The sequence below is a fragment of the Mastigoproctus giganteus genome, chromosome 12, assembly GCF_048544385.1.
Source record: "Mastigoproctus giganteus isolate SK-2022 chromosome 12, ASM4854438v1, whole genome shotgun sequence".
NCBI lineage: Eukaryota > Metazoa > Arthropoda > Arachnida > Uropygi > Thelyphonidae > Mastigoproctus > Mastigoproctus giganteus.
In genome coordinates, this window is record NC_143586.1 from 44,617,739 (window position 1) to 44,633,887 (window position 16,149).

The window sequence follows — 16,149 nt, forward strand, 5'->3', positions numbered from 1 at the left end:
AATTACCCCCAGGTCCTTTTCATTCTCCACCACTGTCAGTGTAGTACCGCAGAGTTGATACGTTGCTCTGGGGTTACTGTTTCCCATATGTAGTACTTTACATTTGTCAATGTTAAACTTCATTTGCCACCTCTCAGCCCATCTGTTCAACCTTTCCAGATCCTGTTGCAGCAGCATAGCATCAGTAGTGTTCTTAACAACCCTGCCAACCTTTGTATCATCTGCAAACTTGGACATTAAACTTGATATCCTATCATCAATATCATTCATAAACACCGAAAACAACAATGGACCCAACACTGAACCCTGAGGAACTCCACTAATAACATTAGTCCACGTTGAGCAGTGTCCATTGATTACCACTCTCTGTCTTCTAGCCACTCAACCATCCCCTTATCCATAGCAGCAATTTGCCTCCAATGCCACACTGCTCCAATTTGTGCAGCAGTCTTCCATGTGCAACAGTATCAAAAGCCTTTCTAAGATCCAAATATATAATATCAAAGTTATTCCCTGCATCCAGTTCTTTTGTGACTACATCATAGTATCCAATCAAATTGGTCAGGCAAGACCTGCCCTTAACAAAACCATGCTGCGTCTGAGCTATAACTGAATTCTTGTCTAGATGATCCTGCAGTGCTTCTTTAACCAGTGCCTCCATTAATTTACCTGGAACAGAAGTTAAACTAACAGGTCTATAATTACTTGTGTCAGCCTTTGATCCTCCTTTGTGAATTGGGGTTACATTTGCACATCTCCAGTCTATGGGTACCTCCCCTGAGTCCAAAGAAGCTCTCATAATTATGGCTAGGGGTTTGCTTACTTCCTTTGCTGCCTCCTTTAATATAACTGGATAGATCCCATCCACCCCAGGTGCCTTTTTTATGTTTATCCTCAACAATCTCTCCTCCACTTTCCTCTCTGTTATTACAAAATCATCCAGCTCACTGCCAATGTTTACTTTACCTACATCATTCTCCTTCCTGAATAACTCCTCATGCGTGAATGTAGATGCAAAATACTCGTTTAGATTGTTAGCCACACGAGCAGGATCCTCAACTGTTGAACCATCAATATCCAGTGGACCAATCTGATTCATCCCTTTCCTTCTTGAATTTAAATATGTAAAGAACTCTTTTCTGTTTTTCTTTGCATCCTTTGCCAAGGATTTTTCGTAGTCTGCCTTTGCCTGCCTAATCTCCTTTGTGACTTGGTTACAGACCAACTTATATATCTATCATAGGCTTCCATGTCACCCATTAATTTGTATGTATCCCATGCATTTCTCTTCTCTGCCACATGTCTCATTAGTTCATCTGACAACCATTTAGGCCTAAACCTTGAACAATATTTCTTAGTTGGTATGTAAAGCCTGGTAGCCTCCAAGATTAGTTCCTTGAATGCTTCCCATTTTGAGTTTGCTGTTGGTAACATCATCAGTTGGTCCCACTGTATAGAATTTAAATACTGTCTCAGACCATCATAGTCACCTTTACGAAAACAAAAACCCTTCCCTTTACCTCTGATGGTAGTTACCTCCTTGAGTAAATCCCACTTCAGCACGCTGTGATCACTGCCACCTAGTGGTTTATTTATCTGCAGATTCTTAATGCATGAAGAATCACTACTGATAATCAGATCAAGAGTATTGCTCCCTCTTGTTGCCTCACGAACATGCTGATGTAGAAAACAATCATCCAATAAATCCACAAAAGCCTTGCTAGTGTGCGAGTGACCAACCCACAAATTCCAGTCAATATCTGGGAAATTAAAATCCCCCATTATAAGACACTCTGATTTACTGGCCCACTCTACTTCCCTGTACAATATCTTATTATACTCATCAGAGTCATTAGGCCTATAGCACACTCCCACTCTCAATTTTGATTTCCCTATGCTTATGTCACACCAAACTGACTCGACACTGCCCTGTCCATCGATGTCGACTGGCTTCACTTCCTTGGACTTTATGTGTTTCTTAACTAATAGCATAACCCCTCCTCCCCTCCTGTCCTGTCTAGCCTTTCTATACACATTGTATTCCCCAAATTCCAGTTCCGCATTACTTATATCTGTGTGACACCACGTCTCTGATATCCCAACCATATCTGCCTTTGATGTTTTGAGCAATACCTCAACTTCATCAAATTTATTTACCAAACTCCTAGCATTGGTGTACACGTAGGTATACATGCACCATATTGTTGTACAGGTTGGAACTAATGATATTAAGAGTAGGAGATTTGAGGACTTAACAAGTAAATTTGAAAGTATCTGCAATCCTGCCCAGAAACGATAGAAAGGAGAACATGTTGAGAGTCCTGTCAATCAATTTAACTCTGGAGAGACTGTGCAAGGCTCATGGGATAGAATTTTTCTCAGTGTGGTCTGTGCTTGTTAACAGGAGAAACCGCTTCTATATGGATGAAATACACTTAAATAGAAAGGGTGCAACAATATTTGTTGATGCTATCAAGGCAGTGTTAGGTGGGTCGGAAAACTGCTGACTTGGGGGGATTCACATGCTAATAGATTAACAGTAGTCACAGGCAGAGGTGAAAGTGATTCTTGCACTGTTTCTATTACAATGAGCAGCAGCAGCCTGGACAGCACGGTTCTGGGGATTTCAAGGACTGGTGGCGAGTCATCATGGAAAAAGTAAATACATGGGCTATGTTCGGGTAACGAACAGTAAGAACAGGTGCATGTATACTTGCATGTTAGCAGGAGAGACTGTTTTTAAGGGATTGGAATACACTTAAAGGGGTACAAGGATACTTGCTGATGCTATCGAGGCAGTGTTACGTGGATCAGAAAACTGCTAGCTTGGGGAGATATATAAACTAATAGATTAACTAGCACTAGAGGCAGAGGCAAAAGTGATTCTTGCACTGTTTTGTTTGTTTGTTTGTTTTGGTTTTTAGGAGCCATATTCCCGGACCAAATGGGGTAGCCATTCCCTGACCTTCCCACATCCTCTGTATTTGGTGGTGACAGGCTCAAACCCGGGTCTAATCAAGAAGCATGTGCTATGCACTGCTGCTCCTTCCCACCTGGCTACGGAGGTGCCAGTTCTTGCACTGCTTCTACTGGAACATTCAGCAGCCTGAAAAGCAAGGTGTTGGAAATTTCAAGCCCTGCTGTGGGTCATCATGAAACAAGCAAATACATGGGCTGTATTAGGGTAACTAAGAGTAAGAATAGGTGCATGTGTACTTTCATGCACACTAATGCTAAGAACATAGTAAATAAATTTGTTGAATTTGAAGAACTGATTAAGTCATTAAATGCAGACATTATGGAGATATCAGAGACATGGTATAACTCAGACATAAGGGATGCAGAATTTGAATATGGGGAGCATAATGTGTACAGGACTAATAGGACAGGAGAGGGGGTTTGTTTGTTTGGGGATTTATTAGGCGCATCGGCATCTGTGGCCATAGTGCGCCAGACAGGAGAGCGGGAGGAAGGGAGAGGCTATGCTCTTAGTTAAGAAGCATATTAAATCTAAGGCAGGGCATCCAGTTTACAATGGTAACCAGTGCAATGCTGAGTCAGTTTAGTGTAACAAAAGCAGTGGGAAAACAGAAATGAGAGTAGGAGTGTGCTATAGGCCTAATGACTGTGATGAATATAACAAATAACTATATAAAAAAATGGAGTGAACCAGTAAATCAGAATGTCTTATACTGGGAGATTTTAATTTTACAGACATTGACTGGAATTTGTGGGTTGTCACTTACACAATAACAAGACTTTTGTGGATTTATTGAATGACTGTTTTTTTGAATTTGTTGAATGACTGTGTTTTGAATGACTTTTCATACCATCTAAGAAATATTGTTCCAGAGCAAGTAGTACTCTTGACCCACTTATCAGCAGTAATTCTTCATGCATTAAAATCTGTGGTTAAAAGACTCTTGGGGGGAGAGAGTGATCACAGTGTGTTGATATGGGATTTACTTAAAGACATAACTATTGTGAAGGGTAAAGGGAAGGGCTTTTGCTTTGATAAGGATTAATATAGTGGCCTCAGACAGTTTTTAAATTCTGTACAGTGGAACCATCCGATGATGTTACCAAAAGCAAATTCTAAATGGAAAGCATTCAGGGAAGTAATTGTAGAAGCTACCTAGGCTTTTCATACCATCTAAGAAATATTGTTCCAGGCTTAGACCTAAATAGAAGTCAGATGACATGATGAGACCTGTGGCAGAGGAGAAAAATGCATGGGTACATATAAATTATCAGGTCATACAGAAGCCTATGCTAGATATAAACTAGCCTGTAATAATGTCACAAAGGAGGTTAGGAAAGCTAAGGCATATTACAAGAAGTCTCTGGCAAAAAATGCCAAGAAAATCATCAAAGATTTCTTTACTGATATTAATAGCAGAAGGAGGGGGTTGAATCACATTGGTTCACGATATCAATGATTTAACTGTCAATGATCTGCTCAGGTTGCTGACAAATGGAATAGGTATCTTGTATTTACATTCACAAATGAGGAATGCTTTAGGGAAGAGGATGCCAGAAGTTTAGCAAATTCTAACTGGGAGCTAAATGATTTTGTGATAACGGAGAGGAAACAGAAAGAAAAACTATTGAAGCTAAATATAAAAAAGCACCTAGGGTGGATGGAATCTATCTAATTAAGTTAACTGAGGCAGAAAAGAAGGTAAGCAAATACATTAGCCATAATCATAAGTGCAGCTCTGGATTCGGGGAAAGTCCTGTGAACTAGAGATGTGAGAATGTATTCCAATTCACAAAGGAGGATTAAAGGGTGACATGAGTAATTAGACATGTTAGCCTAACTTCTGTTCCAGGGAAAATAATGGACCCACCAGTTTAAGAAATTATACAGGACCTTCTCAATGTCCTGCATAACTTCTTCTAGGAGTGCAGTTATACTTCAATCACGGCATGGATTTGTTAATGGGCAATCTTGTCTGACCAATCTGACTGGTTACAATGCTGCAGTAACAAAGGAACTGGATGCAAAAAATTATTTTAATATCATATACTTAGATTTTAGGAAAGCATATGATATTGTTGCACATAAATGACTGCTGTACAAATCAGAGCAGTGTGGCACTGAAGGCAAGTTACTCCTATGGATAAAGTGGATGGAGAGCAGTTATCGCTGCAACTGCTCTTTGTGTACTGATGTTATTAGTGGAGTCCCTTATGGTTTGGTGCTGGACCCATTGCTTTTTTACATTTATTAATGCTATTGATGAAGGTGTATCAGGCTTAATGTCTAAGTTTGTAGTTAATACAAAGATTGACAGGGTAGTTAATGACAATAATCGAGATTCCTTGTTATCTTGTTACTTGTTGGCGCATCAGCTTCTATGGCCATAATGCACCTCCCAAAGTTTTTGCATTTTATTGTGATCCAAGCCCGAGGCAGGAATCGAACCTGCGACCTTTGGGTTGCCAGGCATGCACTTTACCTACTTGGCTAGCCCGGTCGGCAATAATCGAGGTATGCCACTGCAACAAGATTTAGTAAAATTAGACAGTTTGGCTGAGAAATTCCAGTTAAAGTTTAACATTGACAAATGTAAAGATTACTGCATATGGATAGCAGTAATCCCAGATTAACGTACCGTGTGGTACGTTAATCTGGGATTATGGAAAATGAAAAAGATGTCGAGGGTCATTGTGCAGTTAGATATATGAAGTTCTCTGAGCAGTGCAGACAGGCAGCCAGGAGCAGCTCATGTTTTTTTTTTTTTTCCAATGATGAACAGAAATTTTGCTAGCAGTGATAAGGAGGTGATTATCCCATTATATAAGGCAATGATTAGGCTGCATCTTGGGTCGGTGCCTCCGTAGCCAGGTAGGCAGGAGCAGCAGTGCGTAGTACACGCTTCTTTATTAGACCGAGGTTCGAGCCCGTGACCACCCAATTCCGGAGGATGCGGAAAGGTCAGGGAATGACCATTGCATATCCCCGGAGCAATATGGCCTTAGTTGCTAATGCTCCTAAAAACCAAACAACAAACAGCATCTTGGGTATTGCATGCAGGTCTGAAGGCCTCATTTTAGGAAGGATGTAGATTTGCTGGAATGGGTGCAGAGAAGGACTATGAGATTGGTGAAGGAAACAAAAGGTTGGTTTTACCAAGACATGCTTCACTTCTGCAATCTGCCCTATCTGGATAAAGCACCTGCAAGGTGATCTGATTGAAGTGTTTAAAGCTTTGAATCGATTGATCAAGCTGAATGCAATGGCAATCTTTCTCTTGCTCAGGCTACATGAGGGAACATAAACTCAAATTCAGGAATGATACTTACAGAATAGACATGCAGAGGTCTGCCTTTGGCCAGGTGGTTGAATGTTGGAACAAATGTATATCTGGTATTGTGAGAGTGGGGAATAAATTCAAGGAACAACTAGATAAACTATTGGAGGGGATGGACAAGTGATGTGGGAAGTGGTGTTTTGTTTTGCTGATTCTACCTAAGCTTGCTTTCTTGCATCATTTGCCACTACTAGTACTAAGTTCCATTTAGCTGGCTAAACAGCCAAATAACAACATTCACTTGTATTATTTCAGGCTGAAGATGATTGTGAAAAATACAACAACTGAACTCTCTTAATTCTTCAACCTTGATTCTCAGTTCTACCCTCCCACCCATCCATTTTTCTTCGACAAACTGCTCATTTGGTTTTCCTTTGATGTTTAAATGGTAAACATCATAATAGCAAGTAAACCAAAAAAATAAAGCAATTTTACATTACATTTATTGTGTTTAGGCAGTCCCTGCCAAAAGGTAAATACAATCAGTACCTTCGGAAACAAAGTTAGAAGTGCTGAACAGATTTGACAAAAGCAATTGACAAAAATTTCTTTAGATTTAGGGACTGGCTTGACTAATAGCAGGAAACTGGATGCACAACTTGCCAAAATTTAAGATTGGTATGTTTCAAGTGCCCACTATATAGTCAAGTGGTCTGGAATGAAGGTGCATAAGTACATGTGTTTTGAATGAGTGTAGTTCAAGCCTGCATGACTACTAAATACAGTGCTGTTTCTTGTATTCTCCTTATCTTGTGAGCTCCTCTGACCATGTGGTCATCCCGGAGTGTGAAAAAAAAATTTATTTCTTTAAACTTCCATTTCATGTTCCTGAATGCAATATAAAGACATAAAATAATAGATGAAGTTCTTTTGTCTTGGTTTTCATTTCAAAGAGAAAAAAAAATTCCCCATACCTGACCAATTTAAAAGTAAAAATTTTAAAACTAAAACCAACATTTAGGTGGTGACAAAACATTTCCTGCTTGTGAAGGCTGGCTGGATAGATAGAAGAAGAGGCATTGGCATAATTTTCATTTTTCAGTAGCTGCATGCAGAGGTAAAGTGATTCTTGCACTGTACCTATTGGAATGAGCAGCAGCCTGGAAAGCAAATTGCTGGGGATTTCAAGAACTGGGAGTCATCATGGAACAAGTAAATACATGGGCTGGGTTAAGGTAACTAAGAGTAAGAACAGGTGAATGTACCTTGCATGGACACCAATGCTAGGAATATAGTAAATAAATTTGATGAATTTTAAGCTGGTCAAGACATCAAAGGCAGATTAATTGGTGGGATATCAGAGATGTGGTGTCACACATATAAGGAATGCACAATTGGAATTTGGGGAGTACAATGTGTACAGAAAGGATTGACAGGATAGGAAGGGGAAGGAGTTTTCTGTTAGTTAAGAAACACAAAATCTAAGACAGGGCATATAGTTGACATGGGTTGACAGTGCAGTGTTGAGTCACTTTGGTGTGACACAGGCACTAGGAAAGCAAAAATGGGATTAGGAGTGTGTTATAGACCTCATGACTCTGATGAGTACAATGAACAACTGTACACAGAAATAGAGTGGCCAGTACACCAGAATGTATTATAATGAGGGATTTTAACCACAGATATTGACTGGAACTTGTGGATTGGTCACTCACACACAAGGCTTTTGTGGATTTATTGGATGATTATTTATAACAACAGCACGTTCATCAAGAGGCAACCAGAGGAGTAATACTTTTAATCTGATTATCAGCAGTGATTATTCATGCATTAAGAACCTGCAGATAAAGGAACCACTTGGTGGCAGCGTTCACAGTGTACTGATGTAGGATTTACTTAAAGATGTAACTATCATCAGGGTAAAGGGAAGAGTTTTGCTTTTGTAAGACTACAATGGTCTCAGAGAATTTTTAAATCCTATACAGTGGGACCAACTGATGATGTTACCAACAGCAAATTCTAAATGGGAAGAATTCAAGGAATTAATCTTGGAAGCTACTTGGCTTTTCATACCAACTAAGAAATACTGTTCAAGGTTAAGGCCTAAATGAATGTCAGATGAACTATTGAGACTTGTGTCAGAGAAGAAAAATGCATGGGATACATATAAATTATCAGGTGGCACAACAGCCTATGGTAATTATAAGCTAGTCTGTAATAAAGTCACAAATGAGGTTAGGCAAGTGAAGGCTGATTACGAGAAATCTCTGGCAAAGGATGCAAAAAAAAAAAAAAAAACCAGCAAAGACTTCTTTACTTACGTAAACATTAGAGGAAGGGGATGAATCAGACTGGTCAACTTGATATCAATGATTCGACTGTTGATGATCCTGCTCAGGTAGTTGACAAACTGAATGAGTATTTTGCATCTACATTCACACATGAGGAATTTTGTAGGGAAGTGAAGGCCAGAAGCTTATCAAACTGTAAAAGGGAGCTAAATAATTTTGCAATAACCAAGAGCAAAGAGGAGGAGAAATTGTTGCAGTTAAACATAAGGAAGGCACTTAGGATGGATGGGATCTATACAGTTATATTAAAGGATGCAGCAAAGGAAGTAAGCAAACCCTTAGACATAATTATGAGAGCATCTTTGGACTCACAGGAGGTCCCATGGACTGGAGATGTGCAAATGTATCCTCTTACAGACCTGTTAGTTTAACTTCTGTTCCAGGAAAAATAATAGAGTCATTGGTTAAATAAGCAATGCAGGATCACCTTAGCAAGACTGCAGTTATAGTTCAGACACAGAATGGCTTTGTAAAGGGGAAGTCTTGTCTGACCAATCTGATGGGATACTATGATGTGGTTACAAAAGAACTGGGCGAAAAAAAATAATTTGGTTATCATATACTTGGATTTTAGAAAAGGTTTTGATACTATTGCACAGGGAAGACTACTATACAGATTGGAGCAGTATGGCATTAAGGGCAAGTCCTGCTATGGATAAAGGGATAGTTGAGTGGTAAAAGACAGTGGTAATCAATGGACACTGCTCTTACTGGACTAATGCAGAGGTTCCCAAACTTTCTCATTTTAAGGCACCCTTAGTGTCCCAGTAATTTTTTCACGGCACCCCTAGGCTAAAAGAAATACCTAACACAGTGGTTTTTGACCTTTAAATATATACCTATATAATAATTTCATTCTTTATATAGAGGTACTAAATAAAGATCAATTATAGATCATCACAAAATTAAAAAGATACGATACAATGGATACCATACACCTTTTTATAATGAAATAAATGTATAAATTTCAAAAAAAAAATAAATAAATAAATAAAAACTTTAAGTAACTTAAACCGAAATTACACAGCACCCCAAGAATGTTGTTGCAGCACCTCGGTTGAAAACCACTGGACTAATGTTATTAGTGGAGTCCCTGAATGTTCGGTGTTGGGCCCACTGTTGTTTTCTATATTTATTAATGGTATGGTATATCAGGATTAATGTCCAAGTTTGTAGATGATATGATACGAAGGTTAGCAGGGTTGCTAATGTTATGCTACTGCAACAGGATCTAGAAAAGTTGGGCAGATGGGCTGAGAGGAGGCAACTGAAGTTTAACATTGATGAAAAGTATTGCATATGGGTAGCAGTAACCCCAGAGTGACTTACCAATTGTGTGGTACTATTTCATTCATTATTTCATTCTCCACTACCCTGAGTATTACACTAAGGGTAGTGGAGAATGAAAAAGACCTGGGGGTAATTGTGGAGTCAGATAGGAAGTTTTTTGAGCAGTGCCAACAGGCTGCCAGAGCAGTTCATGGAGTCTTGTCAATGATATATAGGAATTTTGCTAGAAGCAATAAGGAGGAGATTATTCCTTTGTATAAGGCAATGGTTGGACCAAACCTTGAGTACTGCATACAGTTCTGGAGGCCTCATTTTAGGAAGGATGTAGAGCGTCTGAAATGAGTGCTGAGAATGGCAACAAGATTGGTGACAGGCACAAAGGGTTGCCCTTACCAAGAAAGGCTTAAGTTTTGCAAATTGCAGTGTCTGGAGACTAGTCACCTGTGAGGTGATCTGATTGAGGTGTATAAGGCCTTGAATGGTTTGAGCAAGCTCAATGCTGATGGGTTCTTTCTCTTGCTTAGTTTATGCACCTGAGGGGGCATAAATTCAAATTGGGGAAAGACAGTTATAGAACAGACATGCAAAAATTTGCCTTTAGCCAGTGGTTGGTTGATTGCTGGAACAAACTTCCATCTGTCGTTGTGGAAGTTGATAGCTTAAATAAATTCAGGGAAGGATTGGGCAAACTTTTGTCCAGTCTCCAGGGCAAGGCTCCAGCAAACCTCCCATCTCTTCCATCATGCAGTATGATTGATGTCTTTTGCGGTTATGATGGGCATCATGGTGAGATCCAATCTTCCTTACATTTTGAGAATACAGCCCTAAAATGGTAGCCAGCCACTAGATACTTAACCAGACCAAACCTTTTGTTAACTCTCTAGAAGGCATCTGGATCAGCTAGTGTATACATAACCTTGCTGCCTGCCATCTGCCAGATAGCGAGGGAGTCTAAGTATTGCATATGCGGGGAGGCATTGTTGAAGCCATGTTATGTCAAGGAACTATGTAGATTCTTGCCGTCTGTATGCCACAACAAAAAAGTTCATTACTTCATGTAACATGTCCTTCCAACCTTTTTCTTACCACTGAATACTTCAGCAATAGTCAAGCTAACAGAACAAACTTGTCTGGAAAAAGATCTAAATCTCTCAAACACATTCTCATTCATTTCACAAATATATGTGGACTCAGTTCCAATCACAATGATGTCCATTTCCACTTATAGTCTGCCAACCCCACTTACATTTTCTGAAAGAATTCCAATTATTGGTTGATTAAACCAATCTCAATTGTCCTAGTTATTTGCTGTATGATTTATTTCACTTAAAAGTTGGTACTTGCACATATGTTCACTTTGATTTTCCCTCTCACAGACTTAGTCATTTGGAATCTCCTCTTTTGGTTCTTCTTTGGCTTAAAATCTCTCTCTATCCCATTATGTCAAATTCATCTTTTGCCTGTATCATTCTTCCAACTTTAATCACTTGGAACTCTTTGACTTTGAAACTTGGTTTTCTCTAGTCCAACTTTCCTAAAAGTGAGGTAATTTTTCTTGGTGATTTTAATGTTCACAACACCAGATGACTGCCATTTTCTAGTCACATGGACCCAGCTGGTCTAGATACCAAGGCTTTTGCAATTACCATTGTCATCACACAGATTATTCATTTATCTAGCTGAATACCAGACAGTCCTAACCAAACAGCCAACACTCTTGATCCTTTTCTCACAAGCAACCTGAATGGTCCTCTAGGCTCCAGATCACAACTTGCTGATTGTCTCTTCTTCAATGGAGCCCTTTTCCCCTTGTGGCCATTCTGTTTACTGTTTCTGTTTACTTGTGGATTACTGTTTCAAAACTTCTGATGTAAACATTTGTTCAGACTGTGTCAGTGAAAGTATTCTTGTAGGGATGAAATACTTTATTCTCACACTCCACCCTAAAATCTCATCCTTTATCTAAACCTTGTTTTTCCAATAAATGCACTAAGGCTGTTCAAGTTAAGAGTTGCATATCAAACTGGCTTGTGTCTAAATTCCAGCTCCTGATGGTATTTCTCCACTTGTTCTCAAAACCTGTGCACCAAAGCTTACTCCTGTTCTGTGTTGCCTTTTTAGACTTTCTTATTCCAGTGGTGTTTTTCCTTCTGCTTGGAAATTTGCTCATATCCAGATAGATCCTAAAAAAGGGTGACAAATCCCTCCCATCCAAGTATTATTCCACTGCACTTACTTCTATCCCTTCTAAAGTAATGGAGAAATCCATTAACTATCAACTCCTAAACTACCTAGAAACCTTCCATCTGATCAATAACGGTCAGTATGAATTCCATCAATGCTGAATGTGGTTATGCTACTCATCTATGGACAAATTCAATGCAAAATATTTGTGAAACTCAAACAGTTGCTCTTGATATCTCAAAGGCTTTCGATCATGTTTGGCATAAAGGTCTAGAAGACCTTTATGCCAAACATGCTTCCATCATCCAAACATCTTCTAAACATGCTTCTATCTTATGGTTTGCCAACTGTTTTTTGTAATTGGTTATCCAGTTTTCTCTCTGATTGCTCATTGAGGGTGATGGTAGATCTGCGTACTAAATAACAGTGCTGTTCCAGCACTGTTATTCTTCAGTGCATTACTGTACTTGTACTCAGAGCCATGGTAATAAATTGATATTGATTGATTGTGTTCTAGTGCAGTGAAATGCACATTTATTTTGAAGTGATTACACCTATCCAGAAGAACAACGGTACACAACATTATTTTGAAGTGATTACACCTTTGTCAACTGCTGTTGGAAGGTCATTTGAATCAGTTTATCGAAAGCATAATTTGAGGTGGTCCACTAGAAATAAAAGGCCTCTGTAGCTGAGTGGTCAGGACCAGGAGTGCAGTAGCACATGCTCTTCGAGTAGACCGATGTTCAAGCCACTGACTGCTAAATACGAGCGATCTGCCAACCCGACACTGGACCAGCATGGCAGATTATGGTCCATTTCCATTCAACAATAATCAATGAGGAGACTTCCATCCTGCAGTGGACTGATAATGGCTGCAGTTTTTTACTGGAAGCACCCTTTGTAATGACAGTACCTTTTGTCTAGAGCAGTAGATTTCAACCAAAATGTACTTCAGGCTGGTAACGGAGCAATATGGCCTTAGTTGCTAATGCTCCTAAAAACCAAGTAACAAACGAACAGGCTGGTAAATGCCATGCTTAGACAGGCAGGTTCAGCATATGGCAATAAGAGTTTACTGAATGGCAAAATGTTTTCAGGCTCTAGAAATTAAGAAACACTGGTCTAGATGACAGAAGTTTGATTTTAGGCATTCTGCAAGGGTCTTTGCACCAGATTAAATATAAAGAAATCTGTCTTAAATTATTCCCATTTTCACCACTTGGGTTAAGGAGGTGGAAAAATTTCTCCAAACTGCGTAGCTAGCTTTGAAATTATTATAATTATTTTTAATTAAAGTATCCAAATTTTATAATGTTCTAATGCAGCAAATTGATTTAAAGGTAATTATACCATATCCTTCAGCACTATATTATCTACATATATAATATATTATATATAAGATTGAAATATAATTTAGTTTTTTTATTCTCACAAGGAAATGAGAACAAAACAAATACTCAAATTCTAAAGTCAATAATTTTTAAAAATTTTTTGTGACTTTTGCTGAGGATGGAGGCAAATACCTCTTACAGGTTATTAACAACCGAAAAACTATTAGTAATTGAAAACATTTAATTTATTTATCAGGTGGACTCAGTTCATACTGAGTTTATTACTGCATGTTGAAATTTAATTTATATCAAAATTATTTAAAAACATGTTAGTTAATGTATGCACTGTGTTACATTTCAGGTGCATTACATTTTTTCTTAATATGAAATGGTATTTTTCATTTCTGTTAATCACAGAAATGAAAAGTAGTTACTTCCTAATCAATTAATTACTAAGATAATAACTGTACAGAGCACTTAATAAAACTTTGTAGGTTTATGTTCTCTAAACTAGGCCATTCAATTTAATTACAACTGTATAACATTAATTATTCTCCTCCTGTATTGCTCCTTTTTTTCTCTATATATACGTATCTCTCCACAAGCAACGTTATTATTATTATTATTATTAGCCATATGGTGCAAGGAAGCCCAAGGCTTATGCTGCACCAGCCAAAAAAAATTTCTGAACTACCCCAAGAGAGACAGAGAGAGAGAAAGTTATGTTCATGTGTTGTGCATAACAACACTTGCAAAGCATGTGTTGTTATGCACAACACAAAATAATACTAATACTGCATTAAATCCCAGGGGCTCACATCTGGTGAATATGGGCTTGGTACACCCAGGGTCCTGAGCTGGATATCATCATTCTTCTCTTTCTTGGTTGTTGTTGTTGGTTTAGGGATTTATTAGGCACATTGGCAACTACAGCCATAGTGCACTGCTCTTTCTTGGCAATTCCCTTCTACTTCTAACTCTTGTTTTCTCTTTCTCTCTCTCGGAGTAACTCAGCAATTTTTTTTTTTTTTTTTTGGCTGGTACAGTGAAAGCCTCAGGTTTCCTTGCACCATATTGCTAATAATAAAAATAATAATAATTTACATTTAGTCTAGGAATTTCTTTATTCAGTACAATTTGTATGAGGAAAAAAAAAAAAAAGCCGAATTTATATCTGTCCAATTTTAATGAAAATTTTTTTGCCTTGATAAATATTTTTATCTAGTCCAAATATAAAATTTCATGAAACTGTCCACTGGGAGTCCATCTGTTAGACGTGCATGGATGTACAGACATGGAGAAGAGAATAGGCACTTAGCATATATAAGCAAATATGCCTAAAGGGAGTAAAAAGTTAACCTTTATCACAAAAGTTATAATTAAGTGCTCCAATTATACGAAAATGTTTTGACAGTGTAACTCACTTGGAAGGACTGTGTTAAATTTCCATCACTGATTAGAAGAATTATAAGAAGCCTTTTTTTTTTCACTAAAGGTTATATATAAAGCTGTACTTAAATGGAGATATAAGATTTTTGCCAGCTATTTTAGATTGTTTTGTTCTGCAAACATGAGAAATTGTCTATAAACATGTTTCTGGAGAGCACAGACTCATATTTAAGAGATTTATTTGGTGATAAAATAAAAAAGGGAAATGGAATTTAGCCAAATGTAATTTAAGAAGAATTGAAACAAGGTACCATTAAGTTTTGAAGAAGCAGAAATTTACTAGGAAATTTTTACAATTAATAAATTATAAAAAAATTTATTTTACGTTCTAAATTTTAAATTGGATTATAACATTTCGAAAGTGATTTTAATCAACAAATTTTCTATAAATTCTCTGTATCATTGAGCACAATAATAGTTTATAGCCCTGTTGCTTTCAAAAACTTAAAATGGGAAGTAATAGAGCAGATACTGCTGGAATTTCCTTTCAGTGATTTTTAAAAAACTAAAATTAATACATAGCAGAAAATTTTAAACAATAGCACAATGAAAAGTTATTATTATTATTAATTTCATTTATGCTGAATAAGAAAACATCAGTTATTAATATATTATTATTTTTATGTAATGGAGAACTTGATACTACTTACATATAGAAACTGCTGACTTCTAATCAAAATTCACTTGCATTTGTCATGAGTGAGGCAATGGATACATTCTCATGCTCATTCCTAACTTCATACACTTTATTCTATGAATTTGGTTTTACTACACTTCTATTTCCCCTAAAAAGTAACACAAGATGACAACAAACATTATTTCGTTTCAAACGGTGTTGCTAATCTTTTGCAAAAATAACTTTTCTTCTGCTGATAACTGGAGAAAAAGCAATATTTTATTATGTTTATTAAAAATAAAAGGTTCCTCCTCTTTATGACAATCTAGTCCTCCAAATTTGTTGGAATTAGTCCTGAGAAAACTTAAGTTCATGAGGAATAAATAGATAATGTTTAAAAATTGTGCACATTCTGTGGTTGATAAATGAGAAACTCGAGTTTTCAGGAAGGAAGAAACCATGAAACCCTATCCCAAGAAACTCAACCAGTGTATAAAAAGCCCATAAAAATTTCCACCTGTCTTTATGAGATTCAAACCAGTTGCTTTTTTACATGTGGTGTGGAAGAACAGTGATCAAAATCATGCTAACCATGACTGCCCTCAGTAAAGGAATAATAGCTGTATACCATGTGCTTGGAAAGGTCTAGAGATGCCTAGTTTTAGGCA

The 16,149-nt window shown here is 37.7% G+C and overlaps 1 protein-coding gene across 1 annotated transcript in view; it reads right to left on the reverse strand.

Annotated features, from left to right (window-relative positions):
• LOC150077001 (centrosomal protein of 170 kDa protein B-like) overlaps positions 1 to 15,560 on the reverse strand; it is a 62,671-nt gene extending 47,111 nt beyond the window's left edge. The window contains exon 1 of the mRNA XM_090385754.1: positions 15,516 to 15,560. The gene's annotated coding sequence lies outside the window, so the exon portion shown is untranslated. The remainder of the gene's footprint in view (positions 1 to 15,515) is intronic.
• Positions 15,561 to 16,149: the final 589 nt, after the last annotated feature.